The following is an 18458-nucleotide window of genomic DNA, read 5'->3' as shown; positions in this document are numbered from 1 at the left end:
TACAGACTATCTGTTCATTTTGTTTGTTTTATGCACTGCCAAGATACGCATTTTGCATTTCGTTTTTAAATAAGTGTTTCGACAATTGGTTATTTTCTATTACTTTTTATATTTTTTTTTCTGTATCCTTCGCGGTAGGGATCATGTACTTGGTTTTAACTACCTGACTGTTGGCATTATTAGCGATCGATTTACTATATGGAGATTATGTATGAGATCTACTTGTTTTGAAATCTCCTTTAAGAACTCGATCATTACTGTGTTTGACTAATTAATTAATTGACTAACAGTTAATATGATTACTATATAAGCGTTTTGAATTGATTACTACTGTTTGTTTGTCTTCTGAAGAAGTCAGCAGTAGTTACTGCGACGAAAAGTGTATGAGAATTTTACACACTTAAAGAAGGAAATTGTAATAAATTGTTTCGTGGAAGTTTGAGGCTCTTTTTGGGTTCCTGGTTCGCTTTTCTACAGTTTGTCTCTTGTGGATTTCTGTTTGAGTAGCACCCCAGCACTACCAGGTTATAACTCATACCATGCGTTTCGGCCCCAAAACTCGGACCGAAGCACAAAAGGAGGGGGGGTATCTATATTCATCAAAGATACCTACACCTCCAGGTTAGTGGCACTGCACGAAGCATCAGAAATCATCCATGTGCAACTAACAGCGGGCAAAACTGCCTTTCAGTTTGTTGCCTGCTACAGAACACCCTCCCTATTACAGGAACCCCACTTGGCATTCCTGAGAACGCTGGAGAATATGAAGGTCTCTCCAAACACTATGTTATTGGGTGACTTTAACTACACAAACATTGACTGGGAAAACTACTCAAGCTCAAACACCCTCGCCCAACGGTTCCTTGAATTTATAAACTCTAATGCAATGGAACAACTGATCACCGCTCCCACAAGAGGGAACAACATATTGGACCTGGTCATCACCAACATGGGGACTCTGTGTTCCACACCAGAGTTAAACCCCTCATTGGTAAGGTCAGACCATAAACAAATTTCCCTGGACATCCATATCTCGTCCCCACCCCCAGCCAATGAAATCACTTTAAAGAATTTCTCAAAAGCCAACTTTGCACTTCTCAAGACTGAGGTGGAATCTTTCAAAGCCCCTGGGCCAGAGGGTAATACAGCCCAATCCACAGAATCCTTTACAAATGCATTCTATGAGAACCTGCAGGAATGCATGGATCGTGCTATCCCAAATAAAACCAAGACTCACTCCTCCAAAAACAGGAGACCAGTCTGGTGGACCCCGGCCATAAATAAACTATACAACAGAAGGAGGAAGCTACTACATGACAGAGCAAAATCCCAAAAAGGGAAGGCATCTCTGATCAGTATTAGCAAGAAACTTCGATCCCTCATAAAATCATCAAAGGCCAGTTTCAAAAGAAAAATTGCCCTAGACACTAAAGATAATCACAAGGCATTATTTAGTTATGTCAGGAACATGGGCAGAAACTCCCAGATATGCTCTGAATTGTTGCATAGTATATGTATATGTATATATAGTACAAAATATACCGAACCTACAGACATAGTCAACATCCTGACAGACAGATTCAGTGCAAACTTCTCCCCCCCCTTCCCCCCCAAAGGAGCAAATGCCTATCCCAACTGAATGTAATGTCCCTGACATCACAGATGCACAGGTGAAAGCTGCCCTCTCCAAAGCAAAAACACAGCATCTATGGGAGCGGATGGTGTCCCAGGCTGTGTCTTACATGAGCTCCAAGAAGAACTGAACCCTCACATTAAGTCACTGTTCAAACAGCCTTACTACAGGATATGTACCCAAAGAATGGCGTACAGCTACAGTGGTCCCACTCCACAAAGGTGGTGCCACAACAGACCCCAGAAACTATCGCCCCATAAGCCTGACTAGTCTGGTCTGTAAAGCTATGGAGCGTATTATCATGGAACTCATAAACAAAGACATTGAGAGCCTCCAGACACTGGACCCTACCCAATTAGGCTTTGTTAAGGGCAGATCTTCCCTCTTAAACCTAGTTGATTTCTTTGAAACAGTTACCAAAGCCATAGATGAGGGCAAGGTAGTCCACACAGCCTACCTGGACCTCGCAAAAGCCTTCGACACAATACCCCACTCGGGCATCATAAATAAGCTTACCAGCTTAAATATCAACCCCTATATCACAAGATGGGTTGCAAACTGGCTCAGAGATAGAACCCACATGGTCAGAATCGCAGGTGCCATGTCCGAATCCAAACCAGTTACAAGTGGCATCCCACAGAGCTCAGTTCTGGGACCTCTCTTGTTCGGTATATACTTCTCTGAGGTTCAGGCTAACACGGGGGGATTATGGCTGACAAAGTTCGCAGATAACTGCAAACTGGGGGCCATAATCGAATCTCCAAGCATCCTCTAAAAGAGTCTCACAGAAACGAATGCTTGGTGCCAGAGCCACGGCCTCAAGATAAATGCTAAAAAGTGCATAGTCATCCCCTTTGGAAAAAACAAGGTGCCCACAAATTACCACATAGGTGGTAATCCATTAAGTACGGAAGAAGTAATTAGAGATTTGGGGACCAATGTAGATAGTAATCTCTCCTTTGATAATCACGTTGCCAAAGTGGTTAGAAAGACCTTCTATATAGCCCACCTTATCACAAAAGGGTTCATATCTAGATCAAGAGAGGTCATTGTGCCCCTCTACTCGTCACTCATCAGGCCCATAATTGAATACAATGCCCCTTTTGGGATGTACCTTACCCCAACAGGGTTAAGGTAAGTGCATAGATAGTAATGTATGTACGGTTTAGTGTAGTGTTAAAAGTAGGGTTTGGTTTGTGTATGTGTGTGTTTTATTTCTTATGTTTCCTGAACCAATGAAGCGTTCCATCAACACTATACCCCAAAACAAAGGACTGAAGATGAAGAACGCTGGATTCCACAGATGCCAAAACACTCACTATCCACACACAAAGCCCTAGTCTCCTGGGATAGTGTGGCAATTGTAAGAAGACTCTCCAAACGACAATATGAATAAAAAATTTTCATTTATTGTGCCATAAGTTTGAATAAAAAATCTCCATTTATTGTACCATATGTTAAGCGCTTTCACTCACACAACCATGAGCTTCATCAGAACATTTTTCAAATATAATAAAAGCAGTTTAAATACTCCGTTTGATGCCAAATGAATTTGAATTTAAAGTGACACAACGCGCACAAGGTATACTGTGCTAAAAAATCACAATTGATAAATGTCACCTAAAATATATATTAGCAACCAAACATTCTACTCACACTATTTATAACATATAAAAATGTGAAAAATTATTTGAAATAAGTATAACAATGCGACTATGTAAATAACAATATTTGTTTATTTATTTTTATTTATTTTACATTTGTTGACCAGGCTAGTCCAGCTGGATATATGTCCATTTTCAGTGGAGGCCCGGGGAGAAAAGCTCCACAAACAACAACCAAATAGGACAAGACAATGCTATTTACAATAGAAATTGGTACATTACAAAACTTTATAACATATTACATATCTAGGATTTTATATTCTGTATTCCAATAGGGAAAAACCTGGTGTAAAATTAACCTAGATACAACAGTAGTTTGAATTAATAATGGAAATTATATCTAAGAGATACTATAGATACTAAAGTCACACAAAATATCAAAAGAAAAACACTAGTGTTAAATGGATAGAGTATACAAAAGCAAAATACAAGGATACAATTATAGTGTTCAGTCTCACAAGAGTTGTGGTCATATATGAAAATGGTTAGTCATTCAATAGTATATACATATTTACATGAGGAAAAATCCTCTGAATGGACAAGCACACTATTATCAGCGAAAGATAATGTTCATAAGAGGCTAGGAATCAAGGGAGTCTAGAAAAGGGTATGGTGGTTAGTCTGGGTTATCACAGGGGCATAGCCAGTGTGATTTGAGGTAGGGTTTGAGCTTGCTTTTAAATAGGTTAACTGAGGATAGTGAGGTTAGTTGACTTGAGAGGCTGTTCCATGTTTTACCTACTGTATTAGAGAATAGGGTGTCACCAGCTGAATTGTTGGATTTAGATATTTGTAAAAGTAGTTTATTAGATGAGATTGTTATAGGGGATGACTAGGGATGTAAGTATGGGTGTATTTTGAGGTAAATACAGGATCTTATGGGCTACTATTAGTTGATTGAAAAGTATTAGATTTGGCAACTCTAACCATCCAAGTTGATTCAGGTTGATACAGTGATGAGTTCTATAGGAGGACCCAGCTGCAAATCTGGCAATATTGTTGTAGGAGGATGACAGTTTACTCAGATTACTTCTGCATATTTTGGTATAGACAGGGGAGGCATAGAGCAGGGTAGAGATAAGGTGGGTGCGAGCAATGGTGATCCTGGCTAGAGGAGTTAGAAAGGGTTTGATTCTGTAGATGGAACCTAGTTTCTTATTTACTGTTTTTATGGTGTTATTAATGTGAGGTTCAAAAGACAAGTTATTATCTATTAGTACTCCGAGTAGTTTGGTGGTTGGCTCAGGAGATACTATAGTTCCATTATTTGAAGTGATAGTAAAGTTAAGTGGGGAGGTTCTGCGAGTGGGGGTGAATAGTAGCATTTTATTTTTTGGGGAGTTTAAGATAAGACACCTTTGTAGGAGTCAGTTTTCAACTGTGCTAAAGGTCTTTTGGGTTAGTGACTGAAGTTCTGTTTGAAAAGTAGCAGAGCATAGGAGTGTGGAGTCATCAGTGTATTGGATACAATCGGCTTGTGGAATTACAGAATGGAGGTCATTTGTAAAGATGGAGAAGAGTAAAGGACCCAATATGGATCCTTGAAGAACACCTAGGGCAACTGGGAGATGGGAAGATAAGGTATTGTCCCATAGTACAGCCTGTTGCCTATTATCTAGGTATGATTGGAACCACTGTATAGTAAGGGCATCCAATGACAGTTTTTTGAGTGTGTCTATGAGGAGGTGGTGGTTAACCATGTCAAATGCTTTAGACAGGTCGATAAAAAGGGCTGAGGATAGAGTATCATTATTACGATTACTATTAATATGGTTAGCGAAGGATAAGAGAGCAGAGGTGGTGCTATGAAATGGTCTAAAGCCATGTTGACAGGATGCTAGTAAATTGTGTTCAAGTAGGTAGGTTAACAGTTGTAAATAAATACATTTCTCCATTATTTTTGCCAAAGGAGATAGTATGGCTATGGGCCTGTAATTGGTGAACTCCTTGGAGTTACCACCTTTGTGCAGGGGGATAATGTGAGACTTTCCAGATTAAGTGGATAGTTCCTACAGAAATAGTTCTGTTAATGAGGATGGATATGGGGTAGGCTATGACTTTAGAAGCTTTTTGCAGGTATTCTGCAGGTAGTAGATCTGCAGAGAGTGTGGTGGGTTTAAGTTTCTGGATGAGGTTAAAGATGAGCGATGTAGGCACTGGTTGAAAATGAAATAGAGGAGGATTTTATTGGTAAAGGTTGTGGTAGAGCATGAGGTGCTAGGGGATAGCTGGTTGGCTAGGGATTGTATTGTTTCAGTGAAAAATGTGTTAAATGAGTCAGCTATTTGGATGGTATTGTTGTGATCAGAGCCAGAGAGAGTAGGAGTGCTTGAGTGTCCAAGGTGTAGGAGGTTATTGATGCCTAGCCAGAATTTTTGAGGATTATTTTGGTGGGTTTGTTGAAACTGGTAGTAATAGTTTCTTTTATCAGATAATATGGCTTTTTTTGTTTCGTTTCTTAGCTGTCTGAATTGTAACTGATCTGAGGGGCTTTTTGTTGAATGCCATCTGGCCCATAGTTTATTTCTTTGGAGGATGTTTTGTTTGGTAGTTTTGGTGAGCCATGGTGCTGGTTTAGTTCTGATTCTAACTTTGCGTAATGGGGCATGGCAATCTAAAATGGAAAGAAATTTTGAATTAAAGTATTTAACTGCATTATCTAGTGGAAGGTGTTTCAGGGGTGACCAGTCACAGGCACTTAGTTCAGTTTGAAAGTACGCAGGGTTAAAATTTGTGTTAGTATGAATAGTTCTGCAGATGGTTGAGTTTGGAACTTCAGTTTTATATCTGATTAGATAGGTAAGCAAGAGGTCACTTATGTCCTCTGGGGGTTGCCTGTTTTATAGTTTTGTTGGGGAGTATTAGTGAGTATCCAGTCAAGGGTACTTGTTTTGTTGTTAAGTTTATTGGTACAGGTAGGGGATGTTATAGTTTGGGTAAAACCATATAGGTTGATATGAGTAGAAGGCCGCTCAGATATACAGGAGTTCCAGTTTATGTTAAAGTCTCCAAGTATAATGGTTTCTTAGGGGTAGTTGCTTAACAGCCAGCTGAGGATAGCCTCTAATGTGTTGATGTTATTGCCTGGGTGAAGATAGACACAGATTAGATATATTGCTTTACTTTTGTTAAGTTGAATCTTAGAAGAATCTCTGCATTGTTGGAAAGTGGAGGTTTGGAGTCTAGCAAGGTAACTTGTAATCCATTCTTATAAAGTATGGCTACGCCTCCACCTTTCTTAGTATTACGGTCAAGTCTCAGGATATTGTAGCCAGGGGGTAGAACTGCACTGTCTTGTATTGATAGATTAAGCCATGTTTCAGACAGACAGAGGATGTCAAAAGAATGTACATCTATAAGGGCATGCAGGTGAGAACTTTATTATTGATGCTACAAATGTTAAGATGAGCTATCAGGAGAGAGTTGGGGGGCTTGGTAAGCGTGTGTGTGTGTTAGTAAGAGTTGGTGTATCAGGCTGTGTAGCTGTTCTTGTGGTAGGACCAGGGTTTGGGTGTATGTCACCATCTAAAAGGGAGTGAACCTGTACTTTTAGGACGAGTTGTAAAAATTTAAAAATTAGGTTCTTGGTTTTTCTAGCTATTGGGTTATAATGAAAGATGTGAGTGAGTCTATGAAACTTGGCTGCTGAGTATTTTGCTGGGCAAGTGAAGTTGTTGAGACTGTGAGGGGGGCTAAGTGTAGGAATAGAGGTTTGCCTGTTGTGGGTGTGAAGTCCTAGATATGTATGGTGTTCGTAGAGAGTAAGTAGATAGGGTATAATTGGTATAGTTAGGAGTATTAATAAAGGTAAGGGCTTGTGGTATCCTTGGGCCATTAGTGTAGGCATAGGAGGTGGAATGTAGGGATGCTTGTAGATAGAGTGGTAAGGTAATGGATAATGGGAGATGAGTGATAGTACTTTAAGGGGGAGGAGACAGAGGTTGCTGTTAATGTATAGTTAAGGTGATAGCACTTTAAGGGGGAGGAGATAGAGGTTGGTGTTAATGTATAGGGGTGTGGCAGTTTATGTATAAGTTTAGGATCACTGGGAGTGGGTGGAATTTGGGGGCAGGGTAGGGGAGCAGAGTGAGCCTGCAGGGTGAACGGAGCCGGATGAGCCACAGAGGAGTTCACCCTAGGAGAACAATCAGATGAGCAGTAAGCTAAGGTAAGTATAGTTGGGGAGGGTGAGATGACACAAAGCCTTGATAGTTGTTAGAATATACTGAGAGGATAGGCAGTGAGGAATGTAAGAAGAAAGGGAGATAGAGTGGGATTGTAAGCTCTTACAGGATATGGGAATTAGAGACCCTGTAAGTTAAGTTTAGAGCCAGAATGGAGGTCTAAAGGAAACTGTTGCCCTATAGTGGACAAAAGGCTGAATAGCAGTGGTAATGTATATTGAAAGAAAGAATGCAGGGCAGTAAGTTTAATATTCAGGTTGGATAGGATAAGAGTCAATGACCTGTAGTATAAGAAGGAAAAGAGAGACAAGGTATAGGAACAGAAAGTATTGGTTGCTGACTGTCCTGGCTGGTGAGAGTAAATTTACAACCTAGGATATAACACACTATATGTCTATAGACAGTGGTATAAAGTACATATTTTCACTTATTAATTTGTTCCCTTGGGGGGACTGTTGCAGAGGGAAGGATAGGTTCAGATCCTTAGTATGGGGAGTCCACAGTATAATGTAGAAAAAGTTGTTATTCAGCAGCAGGGCAAGTCCTCATTACTACTGGCAAACCAGGTTGGGCAGCTGGGAATATAAAGGGAGAAGAAAGACAGTGATAAGACATGGCAATATGACTATAAAACATTCTTTGCTGTATACTGATACATATAAGCTGATGTTATCTGACTAATACTCATACATATCCCTTGCCAATATGTATTACTACACATAGGTATTTGTTAACTGAATGAACATAACTGTTTGTAAAATAAACTAAAAATAATACTTTATAAAATTGCACCTACCAACTAACAATCAAAAATATATACATGAAAAATTAATAACAATAGTTTATAACTACAATATGTGAATAAGTCTTCCTATATACAAACTAATCCATTCCTGCCTCCAAAAAATATGTTGTCAAAACTACCTAATAGTTAATAAAGGTTTGATGGTTATGTGATCATTGAGCCCTGGAGGTGTCGAGGCATCAGTGAATAACTGACCCCATGCTTCCTTATAGGCCAAAATTGCTTTGATGTTACCTTCTCTAGGGTCCAATGCAACATTTTCCAAAATAGCAAACTTAAAGGTATGCTCAGCCCCATATTTCTCTACATGCCTATAAAGAGCATTATTTACATATTTCCTCCTGATACTATATAGTTGTGCATAAATACGTTTTTTAAGATTCCTTTCAGTCTTCCCTATACTGTATCCCGAGCATGCCCCACATTTTGCCAAATAAATAACAAATTTCGAGTTACAGTTGCCTTGTTTAAATCTCAATCTAATTCTATTAACATTAACCAAAACTGTTCCTTCGTCCTCATTTATTGCTTGACATTGACTGCAGGCACCACATTTAGTAGTATACTTCTTAATATTATCAAATCCTTTGCATCGTATTCCTCTTTCCAAGTATGTCTTGATGTTTCAGCCCATCTTATATACAAAAGTGGGTTTAGAGCCCAATAAATCCACCATGTCTTGGTCCACCATTAAAACATTCCAATTATTTGTTAAGATGTCCTTTACTTTATTAGTATGTGGACCGCACTCTAGTACACAGGCTCTATTGTAAACCCCTTTTGTATCTATGTGAATAGAATCAAACCTTTCTATCATATTGGTATTATCTCCTTTGCTATTTGCTCCTAGTAATGAGATGTATTTATGTCCCCTTTCCTTAATAACATATTTCCTCACATCCTTCATCATATTTCTATTGTACCCTCTTTCTTTAAATAGTTCAGTGATGAAGTCTAATTCTTCTATCATCTCTTTGTGTTCCGAAGTCATCCTAATAGCTTGGATGCACTGACCTTTAAATATGTTGTACATTAGTTTTTTAGCATGGTTTCTGGTATAATCCAGATATCCATTTGTAAATTAACTTTTCCTATGTATTCTGGGCTTAAAACATTTTTCACCATTAGATATGAATGTGTCTAAATAAGCTACTCCTTCACTACTACTAGTAGAAGTAAACTTAAGGAATTCACTACTATGATTTAAATAATACAAAAAATGGTTCAAAATTATCTGGTTCCCATCCCACAAAATATATATATCAAGGAAGTGTGAGTAGTATTTGACATACTTGTAATAATTGCTTTTAAATACCACTGTCTCTTCCCAGTCTAACATTACCAAATTGGCAAAAATGGGGGCACAAGGTGCCCCATAGCCACACCCTTGGTTTGTCTAAAGTATTCACCTTCATAAAATATATAGTTGTGGTCTAAAACCAAAGACATTAGTTCAAGGATCAAACAAACCTCGTCCCATTCTAGGTCACTGTGTTTCCTAATACTGTTAATAAAGGCTTCCATTCCTTCTTCTTTGGGAATACATGAAAATAAATCGACATCAACGGATATGAATATTAATTCTTCCTCCCCGATGTCAACTGGGTAGTTTTTTAAAAACTCCCATGAGTCTTTAGCCATGTGTGTGATCTTCCCATACATATACAGCAAAAATAACAAGATGAGCGCTGGGGTACCACGTTCCAATAATTGCAAGTATAAATAATGTAAGTCCCATAAAACGGAACGTGGCGGCTTGAATCAAACAACATACACTTGAAGACACCAAAACAACTGCTGCCTAAACGGCAAATTGTAAGTCCATACCAAAGGTAAAATTGTCCACAGCAGATCAATATCACACAACTCCAGAGTGCCAGGAACGTTCTTTATTCAAATGCAGTAAGCGCTTTCACCAAACATGGCTTCTTCAGACTGTAATAGCATTAAAAATCCACAGCCTTTAAATACCTTTCTTAGAACATTTAAACAATTAATCAATTAGTGCATCCTTAACATTTAAAGTGACATGGATATATTCATACAATATTGTGTAAGCTTAAAATGCATATATGTGTAAAAATAAAAAAATATATATATGTATAATACATGTAGAAATAATGTGTTTAAAAATACATATTAAAAACCTTCTAAAAGCACATCACTTTATCAAATACATACCACATTCATAACATATAGTTACAAGGTGTCATCAGGTTAAAACTTAGCATAACTTCCTTCTCTTTAATACAGGTTGAATGCTAACCTTATCATTCAGGCCTGGACTAAAATCTGCTCTACACCTCACTATCCATCTAAGTTCCATTTCTAGCGTATAGGTTTCAACATCCCCCCCTCTCTGAGTTGTGTAGATGTTCTGTAAGACAAGGAACGTAAATATATGTGCATCACTCGTTGTCATCTGATGTTTCGCTAATGCATTATTAGCATCCCTAACCCTCATTTTATAATAATGTTCCCTTATTCTCTCTCTTAGTTGCCTGTTCGTTTTACCAATGTAAAACGCTGTACAGGCAGAGCAGGTAGCAAGATAAATGACATTTTTAGACCTACAGTTTGTCCCTGTCATAAAGGTAAAAATCTGTCCAGTAACAGGTTGTTCAAAAGTGGTGCTGTCATTAATGTATCCACATTGATTGCAACTACCACATGCATTGGTGTTAAAACCTGGACTAGGATGTCTGACCCCATCTTTATGACATAACATTCTCTTAAGATTCATTTTATTCTTGTAAGTGTATCTTGGTTTGGGTCCTACAACATTACTAATCTCCTCGTCTACACACAACACAGCCCAATGTTTCTCAATGATGTTCTTTATATTATAAACATCACTAGTGTAAAAAATTGGGATACTGAGACTGGTGTTCTTAGTCTTTTGTTGGCGTCCCTCACCTTCCTGTGTTGTATTACAACCTCCACTGGAAAAATATGGACGTGCTGTAGTATCCCTCAACCCCCTAGTACCAGTAAAGACTCTGTTGATCTCAACTTCATTATATGACCTACATAACAATCTCGTTTTCAGGCCAGAAATCTCTTTCCTATAACCATCCTCTACGGGGTTGAGGCGGGATGCCCTCATGGCCTGCCCTCTCATCACATTATTAAAGACATGTAGCGGATGCATACTTGTTCTGTGAAGTAAAGTATTCCTGTAACAGCTCTTCCTATGGACAGAGGTGTTCAATAGACCATTCTGCAGTCTAATGATGTCTACATCCAAAAAAGACAAATGATCTTTAGAATAACTCATAGTGAACTTTAAATAACCAGTAGTATTGTTGATATAATCTGCAAACTCATATAATTGTGCTTCAGTCCCTTTCCAAATTAAAAAGAGGTCGTCCACGAACCTCTTGTAAAATGTGATATGCTGTTTATACCTTGGACTGGGTATTAATATATCCTTCTCCCATGTAGCCATGACAAGGTTGGCGTAGCTATTGGCACAAGATGTGCCCATAGCTACGCCATCCCTTTGCAAATATAATTCATTCGCAAATAAAAACACATTATTTTCTAATATAATTTCAAGAAAAAGTGCTATTAGTTCAATTTTATTAACATCCAATGTTGAATACCTCTTTAGATATTCTTGTATACAATCAATCCCACTGTCGTTAGGAATGACAGTGAAAAGACTGACTACATCAAAAGTGACTAAAAAATACTCACTACTCTCATCTAATGTATTAACATACTCGTACAGACTAATTAAAAATTCCTTACTGTCTTTCAAAATAATATCATTCGAATCAATTATTGGTCTTAATTGTTTCTCCACATACAATGAGAATGGTTGAGTCAACCATCCCTGCCCCGAAACTATAGGTCTCATCGGGGGGTTTAATATACTCTTATGGACCTTAGGAAGGCCCTTGAGTACTGGTATTAAGGGATTAAGGACCTTTAAAAACTTAGACAGGTTCTTATCTATAATATTACATCTGTACAAGTCATCTATTGTGTCATATACACGAAACACTTTTAACCTCACTTCATCCAAGTCCAATTTACTATAAAAAGAAGTATCACTCAACATATGGTGAACACTCCCCTTATATTTCTCAACATCCATAAATACAATGGGGCCTCCTTTATCTGCAGGGGTGATAATGATGGAATCATCCCTTCTTAAATTGTCCAAGGCTCGCCTTTGTGTATAGGTCAAATTATTCCTACCCCTCTTGTTCCTATTCTGACTACTATTGTCACTATAATATTTATAAAGATCTTGTTCCACCAATCTATTATATGTTTCCAAAACTGGATGTAGTGCTGGAACATAGGTGCTCACTGGTCTAAAAACGTTTAAATTATCATTCATAGCTCCTGAAGTCCCATACTGTAACTTCAATTGCACATTCCTCATAAACATCTTTATGTCTATCATTGTGTCTGTTACATCACTGTTCTTACTGGGAATAAATGTCAAGCCCTTATTCAACACAAATTCTTCATCATAACTCAGTATCCTGCTGGACATGTTAATTACAATGGATTCCCCTTCACGCTCCACATTTTCTTTATTGTCAGGCCAACCTGCTCTGTATCCATCACTTTCCGTTTTTGACGGCCTCTGCTCATGGAGCGTGTTCTCCCCTTGAAACGGGGTGACTGTATCGGGAAAGGGGTATCCCTATTACTAACATCATTCCCATCCGACCTTCTATATTCTACAATTTTCTTTCTCACAACAGGATTAGTAACACTCTCCAATTGAGTGGTACTTACATTTTGCACACTGTTGGTAACAGATGTTCCAACTACACACACTTCCCATACATATGCCTGAGCATGGTGTCCACTGCTACACCCAATGGGAAAGTTTTGGACTTTCTACCTGAAATTATAGAGCGAAAAGGTGGATTGCTGACATTCTTATGTATTTTTGCTATCCCCACTAGTGTGGCCAATTTGGGATATTCCACTTCCAAAAAGTTGTAAGTATCTTCTGTAATCCTTCTGTCAATAAGAAATTCCTCCACATGCAAATCTATACGTCTATGTGCGATGTTAATTTCATTAATAGAAACAATCTCATAATTACCTGATAGATGCAACATCTCATGCATTTTGGAGGTGTATTCTAAACTATCATATATTACTACACCACCTCCTTTGTCAGGTTTCATAACCTGAATACTGTTGTTTTCTGGCAGTTCTTTCAAGATTCTGGTCTCTCCATAGTTAAATTGCTTCTACATTTTTTACCCATAATCACATTCTGCATCTGATAAATCTGTTTGGTTACCAGACTGTCACAAATCAACACATTAGGATGTATGGGAGGAACAAAACAACTTTTCTTCCTAAGTACACTAGTCCTATTAGATGTTAGTTCAGTGTGAGCTAAGTTGTCCTTGAACATAATAGTTAGGTTAAGTTTTCTAATAAGTAATTTGAATTCAGTCAAAACAGTCCCCTAATCTAAAACATGTAGTGGGAATGTATTTCATTCCCTTAGAAAGCAACTCAAAATGTGTTTTTTCCAAAGAAAGGTTTGTATAAATGTATATGTTGAAGTGATTATAACTAAAGGTAGTACCATCAGTAACAATACCATGATCTATGTGAACTTCTGGGTACTTAGGAGGTGTATTCTGAATATCTGCTACCAGTACCTCCCTTCTCCTCCATGGGCTTGGTTGTTTTTGTATGTAACATTCACCTGATGAGAAAAATTTCTCTTCTTCCATTTTCCTTCCCTTTTCCAATCTGTGTACCTTCCGTGTTTCCAATCCTGATGAAAATTTGATCTGTCATCATGATTGTACTTTTTTACATTGTCATATGTTCTACCACTAATACTGTAGATGTCCTTGTCATGTTTATCTGTGTGATTGCCATCACCCCACTGATAAGCCTGACCCCTATTATACTGTTCAATATCTCTTTTAATTTTTTTTACATTTTTTATTGTAAATCTTCTGAGTTCTTTGGTCAGCTATCTCAAATTGTTTCACATACAATTTCTCCCACTGCGAGAACAGTAAGTCATTAAGAATTATTTCATTCAGCTGTTCTACCTCTTTCATGTATATACACAGCTTTTCATCATTAGATTTGATTAATAACTGCATATACTGAATACCAAATACATCAAACGGTTGAATTCACATTTAATGTTATCAGAAATATCAACCCCCATGAGGTATTTGAAAAATCGTAACCCCATGGGAACTATCTTGGAACTAATACATTTAAACAAATAGGCATTATCTAATTTTAAAGAGTTAATTAGATGCATTTTTTCCCCAATGTATAAATACAATCTCTCAAAGTACCCTTCTGAATGTGTGGATTAAGCTGCTCATTACCACAGTCACCATTCACATTGTCAAAAACACAAAAATTGTCTAAACATTTCCTTAAATGAGCTTCTTTGTTAACCCCCAGTCTTTTACAACTGTCTGCAATACCATTTTAAACATTGGAATTAACAGTACCTTTGTCAACTATGTCATTAGCATTTGCGTTAAAATATGTTCTCATAGGCTGCGTTCTCTTGGGCTTAGTTCCTATCCGTTTGGCCTCTTCATTTTGTTCACCAAATGAAAAGTCGAAAGTAAAATCAGTTATACACAACTTGCTATTGCAAGGTTCCGCCCGATGAAAAGTGGGTAAATCGATGTCCATAGTAGTTATATGACCATTACCCTGTCCATTGGGAATCTCTGGTGAAGATGTCACCACATTAGATCCATCACTGAGTCTGCCCGGACCTTCACCATTACCTGTCCCATGCAGTGGTACATGTTTATTATCCACTGTGCCTTTAGACATGGGAAAACTGCTACCATTAATGATAGTACAAGTTCCTTCATTGGTAATACCTGCAACATTAACTCCAATGGTAGAAAACATGGCTAATAGTTTGCTCACATCACCCCTGAGCAAGGAAACTTCCGACTGAAGTTTCCTAACTTCTTCTCTCCTGATACTTAAAGGCGCAAATGAAGCATCTTGTTCGGGCTCCATAGCGTACGACTCCTGAACCGATGAAGCATTCTGTCAACACTATACCCCAAAACAAAGGACTGAAGATGAAGAACGCTGGATTCCTCGGATGCCAAAACACTCACTATCCACATACAAAGCCCCAATCTCCTGGGATAGTGTGGCAATTGTAAGAAGACTCTCCAAATGACAATATGAATAAAAAATCTTAATTTATTGTGCCATATGTTTGAATAAAAAAATCTCCATTTATTGTACCATACATTAAGCGCTTTCACTCACACAACCGTGAGCTTCATCAGAACATTTTTCAAACATAATAAAAGCAGTTTAAATACTCTGTTTGGCACCAAATGAATTTGAATTTAAAGTGACACAATGCGCACAAGGTATACTGTGCTAAAAAATCACAATTGATAAATGTCACCTAAAATAAATATTAGCAATCAAACGTTCTACTCACACTATTTGTAACATATAAAAATGTAAAAAATTATTTTAAATAAGTATAACAATGTGACTATGTAATTAACAATATGACAAAAAAATATTCTTTGCTGTATACTGATACATATAAGCTGATGTTATCTGAATAATACTCATACATATCCCTTGCCAGTATGTATTACTACACATAGGTAGTAGTTAACTGAATGAACATAATTGTTTGTAAAATAAACTAAAAATAATACTTTATAAAATTGCACCTACCCACTAACAATCAAAAATATATAAATGAAAAATTAATAATGAGAAGTTATGTACCTACCATAACGTTCCATGTTAGTTGTCTTCTCTCGCCTTCTTTCTTGCTGGATGGGTTTGGAGCCGATCCTCAGCTCTGACTCGGCACTTGCTAAGCTTGAGAATCACTTTTACCAGCTCGAGGCAGCCTTATATCCCATGATGCAAGGCGGTAATTACCCAGATCTCGTTTGGTAGTTTGGTATCTAGAGGAAAACTGCCCGCAATCTTTCCACAAGGAAAGCAGAATAATTAGCCTAGAAGACTGTAAGGGGAACCAGGTAACAGAGATCCCAAGCTAACTGGTGTCCGAGGGAGAACAATCTCCCCGAGAAGGGGAAAAAAAACAAGGTCTGTTTAGGCTAGGGGGACAGGAGGGAGGGACGCAAGAAAGAAGGTGAGAGAAGACAACTAACATGGAACGTTATGGTAGGTACATAACTTCTCAATGTTAAGTTGTCAATCTCGCCTTCATTCTTGCTGGATGGGACCGCGTCCCTAGCACCCTTATCCTGGGAGGCTCAATGGAACAGACTCTTGAGAACTGTGGAACCAAAACTTGCCCTGTCCCTGGAGGCCAAATCCAATTTGTAATGGGAAACGAAGGTATGAGGAGTGACCCAAGTGGCTGCTGCACAAATAGTGTCCAAGGGTAGTCTAGCCTGAAAAGCTGTAGATGTGGCTAGACCTCTAGTAGAATGCGCTTTAGGTTTTGAGATCAGCTGTTTGCCCCTCAGCTGATAAATGTCAGAAATGGTGGACGATAGCCATCTGGATAAGGTTACTTTAGAAACAGGAAGACCTTTCCTATTTTTAGCATAGGAAAGAAAAAGCTGATCAGATTTTCTAAATTGCTTTGTTCTGTCCAAATAATATCTGAGTTGGTGATGAACATCTAGGCAATGCAGTTTTTATTCTGCCCTGTTAGAATAATTGGGAAAAAATACAGGAAGGTCAATGGATTGATTTAAATTTGTTTTAGAAGCAACCTTGGGCAAAAAGGATGGATTGGTTCTTAAGGACACTCTATCCTTGTGGAAGACCAAGTAAGGGGGACGAACACAGAGGGCATGTAGTTCCGACACTCTCCTAGCTGAAGTAATAGCAACTAGAAAGAGAGTCTTCCAAGAAAGACATTTTAATGAGCATGTAGCAGCCGGTTCGATGCCAGCACTAGATTTAGGTCCCACTGTGGTGGAGGATCTCTAACAGGGGGCTTAAGAAGGAACACCCCTTTGAGAAAAGCTTTACAAAGTTTGTGAGACATGATATTGTGGTCTGCAAATCCGACATGGAAATTAGAGATTGCTGCCAACTGGACCTTAACTGTGGAAGCAGAAGAACCGGAGCGAAAAATTTCAGCAAGAAAGTCCAAGACCGATTGAATAGGGGCAGTAAAAGGATCTATGTTCTTAGACTTTGCCCAAAAAGAGAAACGTTTCCACTTACTAGAGTAAATCCTCCTGGTAGAGGACTTTAGAGAAGCTACTATTATATCTCTAACGGGGTTAGAGATCATAGGAAGCCTGGCTAAGGAAGGAAGTGGAGCAACCAAGCAGTGAGGTTGAGGAAGAATTGATCGGTGCAGTTGACCCGACTGGTGGGTCAGAAGATCTGGAATTGGATCCAGATGCCAAGGCTGCACCATGAGATGGCGATGAAGGCACGGGAACCAAATTTGTCGAGGCCAGTAAGGGGCAATGAGAATCATTTTGGCTCTCAAGATGGTAGCTTTCTGGAGTACTTGAGGTATCAACGGAAAGGGGGGAAAGGCATAAAGAAGTCCCCAGGGCCAATCTTGGGTAAGAGCGTCTCTGGGGGGATGGCTCAGAAGTGGAAAGAGAGAGAAGAAGTGTGGGCATTTGCTGTTTTGGGGTTTAGCAAAAAGATCGCAGCATGGGCGGCCCCACTTCTGAAAAATCTCCTCCACTATGGATTGCTTGAGAGACCACTCGTGCGGCATGAGAATAGCTCTGCTCAATCTGTCCGCTATTATGTTGGTTTTCCCGGGGATATGCGTTGCTACCAGAAACCGATGAGAGGAGATCGCCCATCGCCAAAGTCTGAGAGCTTCTCGACACAAGGGATAGGACTTGGTTCCGCCCTGCTTGTTGATGTACCACACCATGGACATGTCCGAGTGAACTGCAATAGTTCCTAAGGGAAGAAAGTCGTTGAGGGCTTGCAACGTTAAAAGCACTGCTCTCATCTCTAGGACATTTATGTGCAGGTGGTATTCGAATGGTTGCCACGTGCCATGAACCATCCTGCCCTGATAATGCCCCCCCACCCGATCAGGGAGGCATCCGAAGTGACCGTGGCTACCGGGGATGGGGGGACAAATGGTCTGCCCTGATGGACTAGGGGAGAAGAAGTCCACCAGGATAGATGGCTCTTGCAGGTTTGTGTCACCAGGATCTTGTGATGCATGGGAAGCTGCTGGA

Source organism: Protopterus annectens, chromosome 2.part1, assembly GCF_019279795.1.
Source record: "Protopterus annectens isolate FY-2018-M chromosome 2.part1, PAN1.0, whole genome shotgun sequence".
NCBI lineage: Eukaryota > Metazoa > Chordata > Ceratodontiformes > Protopteridae > Protopterus > Protopterus annectens.
This window is presented reverse-complemented; position numbering follows the sequence as displayed.